Below are 12,397 nucleotides of genomic sequence, written 5' to 3'. Positions count from 1 at the left end.
TCCATTAATTTCTCTGAGTGTTGGTTCCATCCATCATTAAAAAAAATGTCTTTTTAAGTCCTGATTTCTTGTTGAGATCTGATCCATAACTCTAGCAGGATGTCCAAAAAAGTTTTGGTCTTTATCTTATCTTACTCTGACCTATATACATGGGACTGGCTCTACCATGGGTGCAAGGTGTTTATAGAGGTCCACTAGTGTAAAAACTGAGAATTAACCTATAATCACCCTGGGAAGCAATCTAACTAGAGGACTTCAACCCATGGTATGGATTGCAGTGATAGATTCTGCTGACTCTTTTTCTTATCCGTTACTTGTGTTCTTTGTCATCTCTTTGGTCTTGTATCTGCTATAAAAAGCCCTTCTGGTTTATTGTTCCTCTTCAGCACCTACTGCATAGAGGTGACATGTGGGGCTGTCTTTCTTCTTGTTCTTCTTAAGTCTAAGGTCCACTGGGAATACCCTTTTTTGCTGAGATATGATGCGTAATGTATTAGTCAACAAGTGTGTGTGAAGCAGGGCTTAGCTATTACAGTACCCAAGGGAGCAACCTTGCTGTGCACTCTACAGTTGATGGGCTGCAGCGATGTGCATTATAATAAACTGATGATTCCTATTAAATTAGCTTGAACATCTCTAGGAAAATTCATAATGTTCCACTGTTCAGCCTGTCTTTTGAAGTGTAAGAGGAACGGGGAATGTCAAAGGCTGCTTATTTATCCGTAATATGTTTTAGAAGGATGTGTCTTAGGTTCTTTATACCCACAGTGTTTGGCTTCACGAAGAAATATAATGACACTATTGCTGCATGCTGTCAGGGAGAAAGTCTTTAGTTATAGTACACCATGGAGAGCATGAGCCAGCAGCTGTTGTCTTTGCTCTTTATAGAGCTGTTTAGAGCTTTATAGAGCTATTTTTGCATAAGGCAAAACATTTGATTCAGTGTTCAAAGTCAGAGTTCACTGACAGCAGAAACTTTTGGGTTATTCCAAATGAATAAAGTTATGCGTTGCTAAATCAACGTGTTGGCAGCCTGGTTACTGTATCTCTGGATAAGACGTTGGCTAGTTCTGGGATTTTCAGTCAGGTTTCAGATGTCAGTGTTACTGCTATTTTTTGTGCTACCTTGGGAAAACTATTTCGGCTTGGTTTACATGTTGAAGTCTTTGCCTGAACATTTGGTGAAACACGGACCATGACAGAGTGCTTCTGCCTCCTTCCAGTGTTTTTTTTTTAACTTTGTTAATATAGCATTCCTCTTCCTTTTTTTCCACATTTAATAGAGAGGTAGTCCTTTATTATCATAAAATATTGACTTTTGGACAGAAAGCAGGTGAACCTTATACCTGTAGATATTTTACTTTCAAGCCTTGGTATTTTGACAACACCTTCTGGAAGGACTCAAATAAATATTTTCACAGCATGGAGAAGAACAGGAGAGAGAATGTCTGATTTTTCTCCTCTTCCTGCCAACATGAAAATCTGTTCCTTAGCTTTTTATCTTCTTGCCCTCACTAATGACCTTCCTTTCACTGCCAGTTTCAAAATCTTGACAGCTCGTTAGAATCAGGAGAGACTTGCATGATCAGAGTGATAATTTTCAAACCACTTTGTGGCTGAAAGTAGGTTTAGGGTCATTATTTATTCAAATTACAAGCATAAAGGACCACATGGGAAATATGGAGGAGTGCTTTCTGTAAATGACAGCTTAGGGAGAATTTTCAATTGCATGAGACAGCTGTATCCCAAAACTTAATCTAATTACTACAGTGTAGTGAAAAATGTCACCCTGAATAAAACTGATACCATCATACATGTTCATGGTGAATTTTGACTTACATACGGCTATGTTCAGAATAACCTTTAAATTCTAAATCCATCTTGGAGCTGAAGTAGTGCCTTTGTAATTAGAGGAATTTGAGCGTGTGGAATTTCTTTCTTGCTCTCAGCAGATAGGCTTTGCTCACAGCTGTACAAAGTTCAGCACAGTCCTTTCCTGGAGCTTATACCCTTCCGTGTTAGCACACGTGACAAGTGGTAGATAAAACTTTGTTTAGCTTCCTTTTCCAAAGAAATGTTTTTCAACATGTTTTCCAGTCACTTTTCAGGAATCTAGAGAGGGAAATTACTCCCAGAGAAATGGTGTGCCTGCCCCATATGCTTTTTTTGGTTTTGTTGCACATGAACAATTGTATGATGGGTTGAAAACTTGAGTTTCTGGAAGGCCTTCGTTTTCAGCTGCTGGTGTATGCCAGCGAATCTAAATATTAAATCAGATGGAAACCAGCAGCTTGAAAATGTGCAATCTGCTCTGTGCTGAAATGCACATCTGTCTGAGTACCGCAGATCCTTGGCTCCCACTAAGGTTGTCTGAGATAACAAAAGAGCATGTTTTGAAAGCTCTGAGCATTATTTTTTTTTAATGTGTAAAGTGCTGAATTGACTGTTCTGAAACCAAGTGTCCTGTTTTTCCATGAAAACAGATGTAGCAGAATGAGAACAGAACATAGATCAGCCAGCTTTCCTTACTGTGTTGAACCACCATGCTCCAGACCTCTTGGTATTGACAGTGCCTTTCTGTGTTGGATGGTCATCTCAGTTAAAGATGGTGGAGAGAAACCCAAATATAACTGACTTTCTGAATCTGCTTGTTTCCCAGGGACTTCAGGGGGAGCCAAGGACATGCTCAGCACCTTGAGGACTGGTCTTGAAGAGAGCGATCAGGCAAGCTTGGTGTGCATCGGCAAGAGAAGAGCTCGGGAACTGATTTGTGCCAACAACAGGTAAAAGCTGCCAGCATCTGTCATTTGCCTGGGAGAATCCATATATATCTATTTGGTGGTAAAAAGTTCAAGAGTAACATTTGTGTGCAGCAGGGAGGGAGCAGACCTGCATTTCAAGCTGACGAGGAAGCCTGTAGGCCAGCTTGGTATTTTTAATCAAAGCGTCCTTGAAAAATGGGATCAGTACGGTTGTGTGTGTTTAGACTACATCTAGTGCTGATGCTTTTCTTAGGCTAGCTGTTGCAGAGTGAAAGCTTCAAACGAATATTGGAGATGTCTCTTGCATAAATAACTTTTTCACACGGAAGTGTTACAGGGAAAAAGAAACTCTGTAGAAACATCTCTTATTTGTTTTTGCTTTCTCTTTAAATAATATTTGGATTTCTACAAATCTCTAAAAGTTAGTCCAAGGACCCCTCCTAAGTGGACTATCTATATCACGTTAGAAGTTACTGCTGAACCAAGGCTTCTTGTGTTCATCATTTATGCTAAGTAATGTCATGTTTATGTTTATTGCAAATTGCTAGTGAGTAGGGATGTGATTTTGTTGAATCAGTATCAGTGACTGAGGGCTCTAGTAAAGCTGAACCATAGCAAGTGGCAGTCTGTAAGTCTGATTTTGTTTTCTTTTTACATATGTGAACTACCTTTGTTAGAGACAGACAATGCAAATATATGTATGAAAGAGAACATGAAAACTCTCTAATAATTTGTAGCCCAGCCCATAAGCATGGGTTATAGTTTGGATTCTTGGATTTGATCCTCCCAGGTATTGAGCAAAGCAGAGAAGGACTTGAAGGAGCTCAAAGTTTCCAGAAATAAGCCCCTTTGGCCTTGTTGCTTTTCCCACTTATGTCACTGAGCAACTTGCCTCCTTTCAGAGGCCGGCTGGAGCCAAAAGCAAGTGGTTGCACATCCATGACAGTGCCACACTCCGCTGAACCCATGAATATCCCATAAGATTGCTGTTGGAGAAAGGAAGGAGAACAGAGCTTCTGGCACCAAGACCCGAGCTAAAATCCCTTTGTCTGTGGTCAATTCAGATGCTAAAACACCGCACAGCCCCAGTGCCAGCAGTGGTATGTCAGCGCTGAGGCACAGCTCTGCTCCCAGTACAAGGCCTGGCTTCCAAACCCTGCTGCCGTTCTTTGTGGTTGCCAGGCAAAATTGATGACCACTGAATAGTTAGTGGAAAAGTACTACTGTAGGAGCAAATGGTATAAGAAAGGAGCCTGTCCTCAGTAAAGTTAGTTGAAGTTATGTTATCAATTGAGTGGTAGCAGTTACTGATCCTAAAAGAACCCTGGTGTTCGTGTGGTCTCCACGCCACAAGTAAATAATTAGCATCAAGGTTTTGTGAGCTATTGCTGCCCAAAGTGTTTGAAATTTGAAAGAACTCAAAGGTTCAGGCATAACTTCTCGTGTTATGGCAAACTAAAAATAGTTTATTATGCATAAAGCCTTGACTATTCTCCAGTGTGGTTGTGTTTCCATTCCACAGCGACCATTTTGAAAGAACAGCTTTATTTGCCATTGCTAATGGCCAGCGTGGATATTTACCAGACACAGGCATTTTCGTTTCTGCTCTATTATTCACAGCTTCCCTGCATGCTAAAAATCCCTTTATTTATGTTGCAGAAAGTGTGCTTGAGGACTTCTCCCATGACTCTTCCACTGATGCTGTGTCTGAGGTATATGTTAGGCACTATTCCATACTTTGTTGTGGTTCATAGAAGACTTATAAGCCTGTCTCTAAGAAGAGCACTTTGTATGGCATTTTTACTCTAATTTATATATAAAAAAAAAAGGGGGGATAAAATATACTTAACACACGCAGATTTTATTTTTTTATTTTTATCTAAGTGCTATCTTTAGGTGTTGTGGTTATGTCAGCAAATAACTTCCCCAAAATTTCCCAGAATATAGCTAACAGTGATGCTTTCATTTTGTAAGGTTCCTTGAATATGGTTTGGGAAGTTAAGCCCTATATTTAAAGACTAGCAAGACTGTGGAGCGTTGCTGTTTTAAAATGTCTGCTATCAGGCCTTAATTATTAGTCTCCAAGCACCATTGACTTCTGAGTTATCTGCTGCAGGCATCATTTGTTTGGTACACCTCTGACCTTGGTGCATTTAACTGATAACAAACTTGAGGAATGAAAAAAAAAAAAAAAAAGCCTAGTTAATGTAATTAACATCTGCTTATTAACAAAATTATTTATGGGAGAGCTGACTCAAGTTCAGCTAATGGCTGGAATAATTTTTGCAAGAGAGAAAACCTTGCCTAATTGGTGAGGTGCAGCTACCCTGACTTGTTTGCAGGGCTCGCTGTCTGCCTGAAATTTTGGGGCCAGATGCTCAGCTGATGCCAGTGGGCTCCAGCCACGGGCTGCTTTGCATCAACTAAGAGCCTGTCCTGTCAACTCCAGATCTGATTTACACCTGCAGGACAGGAGCATTGACAGTGTTGCTTGATGCAGCGAGGTGGAGCTCCCCTTCCAGTGTTAATTATGTACTTCTCCCAGAGCATGACGCTGCGTTGACTTGGAAGATAAATTAGTTACCCTTCTACTTGCCATCGGCCTTCCTGTGTCTGTTAAGGATCAGCTTGTCACCCTTCTTCTCTTTGTGGATCAGAAAGTCAATTAACCAGTGCCCCATTAGACTTGAAATCTATGGGAAAAAAAAAAATCAAACTTTTCTAAAGCACAGACGTCATGAGTTAAACCACATTTCTTGTAACTTTGCAGCTCAAGGCAGGTTTTTATTTTCCCTGTGAAATCTTTTGTTCAGTCCGGATTACCAGCTGAGTCTGATTTACTTTCCAGGTTGTCACTTACCTTGTGTTTTTAGGATAAAGGAAAGTTTTCTTCATCTCTCTGGTTTTTGTTTCATCTCACATAAAGCTACACTTATGTGAGGGAAATTACTAGCAAGGATGCGAATGAGGCCAGTCTGCATATTCTTGTTCAGCTCTTTCATTTCTATGCAGGAACAGATAAACCGGTGGGACTGACCTATTGTACCAACACTAGCACATCTTTATTAATGTAGTATTGTTAAGGGAGTGCAAATATTGTATAAAGACAACTCCTCAGTGGTTAGGCACAGCTTACATGGTAGCATGAAAGTATGTGACTGGTGGTAGGGGAAGCTGGTACAGAATCCATACAGCTACTGTTGCTTTTCCAGGCAGCTGGGTTGTAGATGCTTTTGCCAATGTTTTGGCAAAATTGTTTCTAATCGTATCTAATTTTCTGAAATACTGAACTTTTTCACATCCTCTGTTGCCTTTTGGGGTATTGGGCACAGAAGACCCCAGGCCATATTACCATAGGTGTTCAAATTATGGATGAAATTCCAGATCTGAAGTCACAACAGGGTCAGCACAGCTTCCCAGTGCTGTGAGCCCCATCTGGCAACCTCATGCTTAATGACCATCCCGCTCTTGGAGCTGGTGGAGTGGGAGGACACAAGACTTGAGTTGTAGAGGTGTAAATTTGAGGAAATGGTGCTTGCCACAGCTGTGTTGCTGTGCACTGTGGCTGTTGCACCTGCTGCAGCATTGGCTCGCTGAAGTACGTGAATCATTGCCTTTAGCTCAGTTGCACAGCCAAAAACCCCCTTGGGTGCTTCCATTCAGGTTGATTGGGGATATTTTTGTGGAACACAAGAATCACAAATCCTTGTAAGCAGGTTATGTTATGTTTTGAAAGGAGTTACAAAGGATTATGATGAGTTACTAAGATCTGTGCGTCTTTACTGGGCCACTTGCTGGCATAGGATTTATTGGTTTAGAAAACTCTTCTTGAAAATAGCAGGTCTTCCCAGAGACAGCAGGGACATTAGTATTCCTTTTGCAAACATCAAATCAGCCTACTTCCTTACAATTTCATTGTAAAAAGTCTGCTTATGGCTCTCTAATGAACACTGCTTCCATTCCCACAAAGTGACATTTACTGAATAATGTGTTACAGCTCTCAGCGACTCCTTCCAAGAGAGTTATCATGAGATCTGCAGAGATAATTACCACAGTAGGAATCGAACACAAACAAATGCAGTTCCTCCCTTGTTTTAGCAACTTTCTGAGATTGCATTTGCTTCTCTCTCTGTTGCCAAGTACACTTTTTCTATTTTTTTTGTAGTGTCATTAAAACGATTAGATTTTGATTCATAAGATTCATCCACTGACTTAAAGATGATTGCAACAGTCCCACTGAGTTAAACTGGGGCTGCAGCTTCATCCATGAAACAATTGCACCATGGGCTGAATTATAACCAATTTCTTATCACTGAAATCTGTTGCACCAGAAAAGCGCTAAGATTAAATTCATCCCATCTAATATTAGGCATGAATGTAGTCAGCCTTGCTTAATACACTCCTACATCAGACCTGACTCGCCTGGGAATTGTCTGTCTCATCATCTGCTGTTGAGTGAATTTATCACATGCAGTTTCCTAATTTAGATGAGTTGCATCCAGGCCTGAGCGTGGACATGTTTCTTCAGTCTTTTATTTATGGTTATTTTCAGGCTATCAGTTTTGAAGCACCCATTTATCTCCTTCCTTTGTAAAAAAAAAAAAAAAAAGTATAAAAAAAATTAAGTCCTCACTGTTTTGTTCTGTATTTTATTATTATTATTTCCTCCAACAGAGTACTTGAATTTGTTCAAATTAAAAAAAAAAGAAAGAAAAAAGGTTTAAACCTCCTGATTCTATTTTCTATTCCTAAAATTATCCTTGCATTAGGAGACTAGGAAGAAAAAAAAGCTGACAACCAGGATGTCACAGGAGACTGTAGTCTCAGTGTAAATAAGGTTGGTTTATATTTTTTCTCCCTCTTAAATCCAGTGTGATTTAAGCAAATGTTGCAATTGCTTTCAATTCTGACATGCTTTTAGTTTTGCAGTCAACTAAGTATAATACACTGACCATAGCAGTATAAGGGAAAAAACATACAGAAGGAAAAAAAAAAAAAAAAAAAAAAAAAAAAAGAGAGAGAAAAGGAAACCTTTGAATTTGATTTTGATATAAAGAACACTTTTAAGATGGTGCAAAAATAAACATCATTATTCCACTTTATACTATAGTATTAGGCATGTTCTTTTTACTGCAGTGTGTTACTTTTGCACGTTCCTTATTTAGTGAACAATTCTATTTCTATTTGCTTTGCATTATGTTTTCAAGTGCTTGTTGTTTATGATGACCCCATAATTAGAAATTTAATTTTGAACTTAACTGCTGATCTCCTTAAATTTCCTCCACAGTTGTTAAGTGATCAGACGGGTTCTCTGCTGCTGTGTACAAATACCAGTACAAGTTCTTTAGAACATATTCCTAAGAAAATACTGAGTAATACTTTTGAGTTGAATACTAGGTTTTTGCAGAATTGGAATTGCAGAACAGAGTTTGAGCCACGTCTCTGTGCAGCCTGGAATACAAGTGGTAACCCAAATCTCATATTCTGATTCCCCTTCCAGTGTTTTAGCTCACAGGATGTGGTTTTTCCTTCTACGGGGTGAATTCTCTTTTTACCTAAAGAACTATGGCAGCAGCAGACCTCTTAATGAGACCTGACCAAATTAAAGGGAGGAAGCAGCAAAACAGAAGGACAAAGTGTCCTTATTATTATTTCTGATTGCCCTTTGTCTTTTCAGTGGATTGAACCAAATTTTGGATCCACGCTTTCTACTCTAAATTTCAGTCGTCGTCGTCTGAGCTTTATGGGCCAGTTGGGTCTCTGCTTCAGCTAAGCTGTGGATAAGCTGCTTAGCCTTCAGCTGTAATTGAATCAAAGCCAAATTCCCAGGCCCAGAAGGTTCATCCCTATTTAAACAAAGAGAGACAGCCATGCATGTGGATCTGCTACTGAGGAGGAGGAAATTACTCCTTTGAAACCAAATCCAACAGGGAGATTGTATGTCTTTACCCTTCTTGAATTTTTCTAGTAAATGTGTTTTCTTCATGTTAGTTAGCTCATAAAAGGGTTTTACAGAAGTCAGAGCAAAAGACGTTAAAAGAATAAATCCCTTGTCTTCAGTTCAGCCAGGCCAGGTTTGCCTTTAGTGGCCACTTTTCTTCATCCTAATTTTCCAGCAGAATTTAATTTATCTATTAAGTAGATAACAATCTGGATTCAGCCCAGCCTGTGTCCCCGTGGAAAATTTTGACCTCAGTGCCTTGGTGTGGAGGTGAAAGCTACACACAAAGCACAAGGAAGGGAATAGGAATAGCTAAGGTGTTTTTTCCTCCCAGCACTTAGGCCATCCAGTCCTTACTTAGCTGCATCCCTGTGAGGTGTGTTGAGACAGATAAATATGAAGAAGGTCTAACAGAAATGTATCACAATTTTTTATTAGTTTTACTATGTTTTTCTTTTAAAAAAATCCAAATATTTTGGCTTAAACAATTAAAAACTTTTCCCATCAGCTTACTTGCAATTACTGCTTGTTTCAAATGCAGTTGCTTCTGAATTGTTAATGAGAGATGAAGCTCATTTTTCTGGGTTCCAGCAGTGAACTGACTTAGTTTTGCAGCTTCGGGAGCAGAGGTGACACCCTCTGCTGAACGGAGCATGCTGCTGGGCTATGTTCACGTTCACATTTTTTATTTTTCAGTTCTAGATGGTATTTTATTGGTTAGCACTGGAGAAGGGTGGAGCACTTTTCAATTGCTCTCAAGCAGCAAATGTACAGAATCTGTACCTTGCTGTTTCTGCAAACTCTCTGGTTTTGATCATCTGTAATTATTAATATGCTATGCTTTTTGATTTAGATCTGTTTAGGAAAGCTGAGATGAAAGTCAAATATGGTAACGTTTTTCTTTTAGTTTATTCATAAGGCCTCAGGAAACTAATGAGATTTATTCTGTGAATTAGTTTATAATTGTGCTTTAACTGCACTGTGACATTTAATAATGTCAGAAGGATTTTGCTTTAGGCAGAGTGATTTCAGCCTCTGTAGAAAATTAATTACCATTTTCTGAATAAACCACTTTTTTGTGAGCTAAGCGGTATTTTCAAGGTTAAGCTGGTTTCTGATATTTTGAGAAAGTCTTTGAGAAAAGAAATGTATTAAGATTGCAGATCTAGCCTCCTGGTTCACATACAAGAAGCTGACTGTGTTAAGTAATAACAAATCAGAACATATTGTTATTATAAGATTTTTCAAATGCAGCCTTAATTTTGGTGTCCTCTGGTGCCTGGATCTCATGTGCTGGGTTTGGAGAGCTGCAGAGTACCCAGGTCTCCTTCCTGTACAAACACCTTACACTGATGTACTCAGCAAGATGGCACTCCCTCTGGACCTACAAACCTTTTCTGTAGTGAAATTAGTATAAAATTATATATATATATATATTTTTTTTTCCAGTGGAACTAAGAAGAAACGATAAATTTACACGTTTTATTTCTCAGCATTAGAGCTCAATCAAATATTTCACTGTTTGGAAAGTGTGAATCAAGCTAAAGGTTAATAAAGCTTTCTTAAAAATGATTATATGAGGAAAAATTGAAAAAAAAAATCAGGAGAAAAAATAAAAACTGGATATATGCTGGTGTTTACACTGCAAGTGTTTACAAGAAGTGATCTCTAAATACCTTAGTCTTGGTGGTGTACAGTAAAGTAGGAAGAAGATGGGTGACCAAGGAGAGAGTGTGGAGCAAGTCACCAAAAAGTCAGGAGCCATTTTGTGTCAAATATGTGCATTACTGACTTCACAATATGGATCAGATACAATCACCTTCCTTTGGTCCTAGAACTCATAAAGAACACCATTGTTGTTCAACCTCCCTAGTTTCTCACTTAAAATAAACAAATAAAAAAAGCAAACAAAACCTCACACACGTTAGAAGAGATGATTTCTCCCAAATATTTAATCCTCAGAAGTTTCATTATAATAACAGTTTCAGGGTGCTTCCAATTAACTTAACAATAACTGTATCTTGGGCCAATAAATGTTCGGCATTGGGCGTGAATTTATTAGCCCAGGAAAATGGTTATTGCCTCATAAACAGGAAGCACCTTCAAGTGATTTAATGACTCATGTTTCTCTCACCCTTCTTAAATTTAATCCAATAAACAGCTGAGAAGAGAAAGAGATTAAAAGTAAAATAAATAAATAAATACCAATTCCGCTGGCAATTACTTAATGACAGAATTGTGTTAATAAGTATTTGAGAAGTCAGTCCACCATGTTGCAGAATAATCTGAAGTTGTCGCTCAAGTATTTCACACAGTGTTAGATGACTTCTATTGTATTTTATTATGTGAATCATTGTATAAATAATAGTTGTGGTAACATACTGTCTTTGCCATTAACGTGGTGTCCTACATCAGTGTTCAAGGACTGCACCTGAAGACATGCAAATTAATTGGTTATTCTTAATAAGGATAACAACCTGCTCATTTCATCAGGCAAAACTTGATATCAAGGTTGTGGGCTGGTGATTTTATGTTTCATTTTAAAAAATCTGGGTAGTATTTTTAAAAAAAAAATATATATATATATATTTAGTGTCTACAGAGGAGTATTTGGGATGAGGACAGTTGGAGGTGGGAGTATGAGTGTGCTGGTTGGGGTATTTTGGTAGTCTTATGCCTCTTAATTTTAAGATTATTTCATTGTGGTCCTGCTCTGGAATATTCGCAGCATCTTTTCACATCTGTTCAGTTTTTTATATTTTTTCATTGTTTTCTTGTTGTAAAAGAGGTTTTTGTTGTTATGTAAAATTGTGAGGCAAGAACATTGTAGCACTAAATTATTATAATCAGAGAATGGCTCACTGTTTACATGGCTTAACCTCTCCCTATAATAAACATTAGGACTGTGAAACCAATATAAATAGCTCAATGAGTAGCTCTTCAGTGGGTTTTAAGAGGTAAGAGCTATAATATGCTCTTCTTTCAGTATGGTGATACTTTTTTTTTCACCATCTAATTTGAGAGTCTGGCTTTCCTTTATTGTTTCTACGTGGTTTGAGATCTTATATGTGGAAAGTTGTGTCTTACTGCAAACAACTAGGAATCCTGGTTTTAAGTGCTGAAGGCTGCTTTTGTAAGGTCATTTAGGCTTTCACAGTGAGGAGAGGTGACAGGGATTTCCAGAAATTTCATGGGTTTAAGATGAAATGTAGTCTCCTAAATTTCTTGGACACAACTGTGAATTTTTTCTCTTACCATTTTTGTGCTCCTGAAAAACCCAAACTTATCAGACTTATTTCCAATTAATGTCTATTCTGTCCATGAAGAATAAATGATACATTTCAGAAAGTTTCATTAATATTGATGAGCTTTACACATGGCTAGTTAGTATTCAAAGTATTTCAATTTGTTATACAGAAAGAGTTTCAACCATTAATTATGTTCCGGTCATTCAATTTTCATAAAATTGAATAAAGTAATGTGTTGGAACAGAATGATGTGTTTGGACCAAAAATATCTTTACTATTTCTACCTAGAAACAGAACAAAAATGTCTTGCTCAACATTTTTCTTCCACATTTGCATGTCCTATATTTCAGGTATTTATTTTGTTTTGCTAAGTCTATATATAAACATAAGGACACCAGGAATATGTATGCCCCTTTGTGTTGGAAATACTGTTCCTGCTTCCTTGC

General features: G+C 38.2%; 1 protein-coding gene across 2 annotated transcripts in view; it reads left to right on the top strand.

The window, feature by feature from the left end:
* Positions 1-12,397, top strand: part of LOC311424347 (uncharacterized protein) — a 252,395-nt gene that overhangs the window by 137,289 nt on the left and 102,709 nt on the right. For both annotated transcript variants that reach the window (XM_084499419.1, XM_084499420.1), the window contains 2 exons: positions 2,660-2,783; positions 4,422-4,474. The gene's annotated coding sequence lies outside the window, so the exon portion shown is untranslated. The remainder of the gene's footprint in view (positions 1-2,659; positions 2,784-4,421; positions 4,475-12,397) is intronic.

Source organism: Aythya ferina (assembly GCF_964211825.1).
Source record: "Aythya ferina genome assembly, chromosome: 27".
Taxonomy (NCBI): domain Eukaryota; kingdom Metazoa; phylum Chordata; class Aves; order Anseriformes; family Anatidae; genus Aythya; species Aythya ferina.
This window is presented reverse-complemented; position numbering and strand designations above follow the sequence as displayed.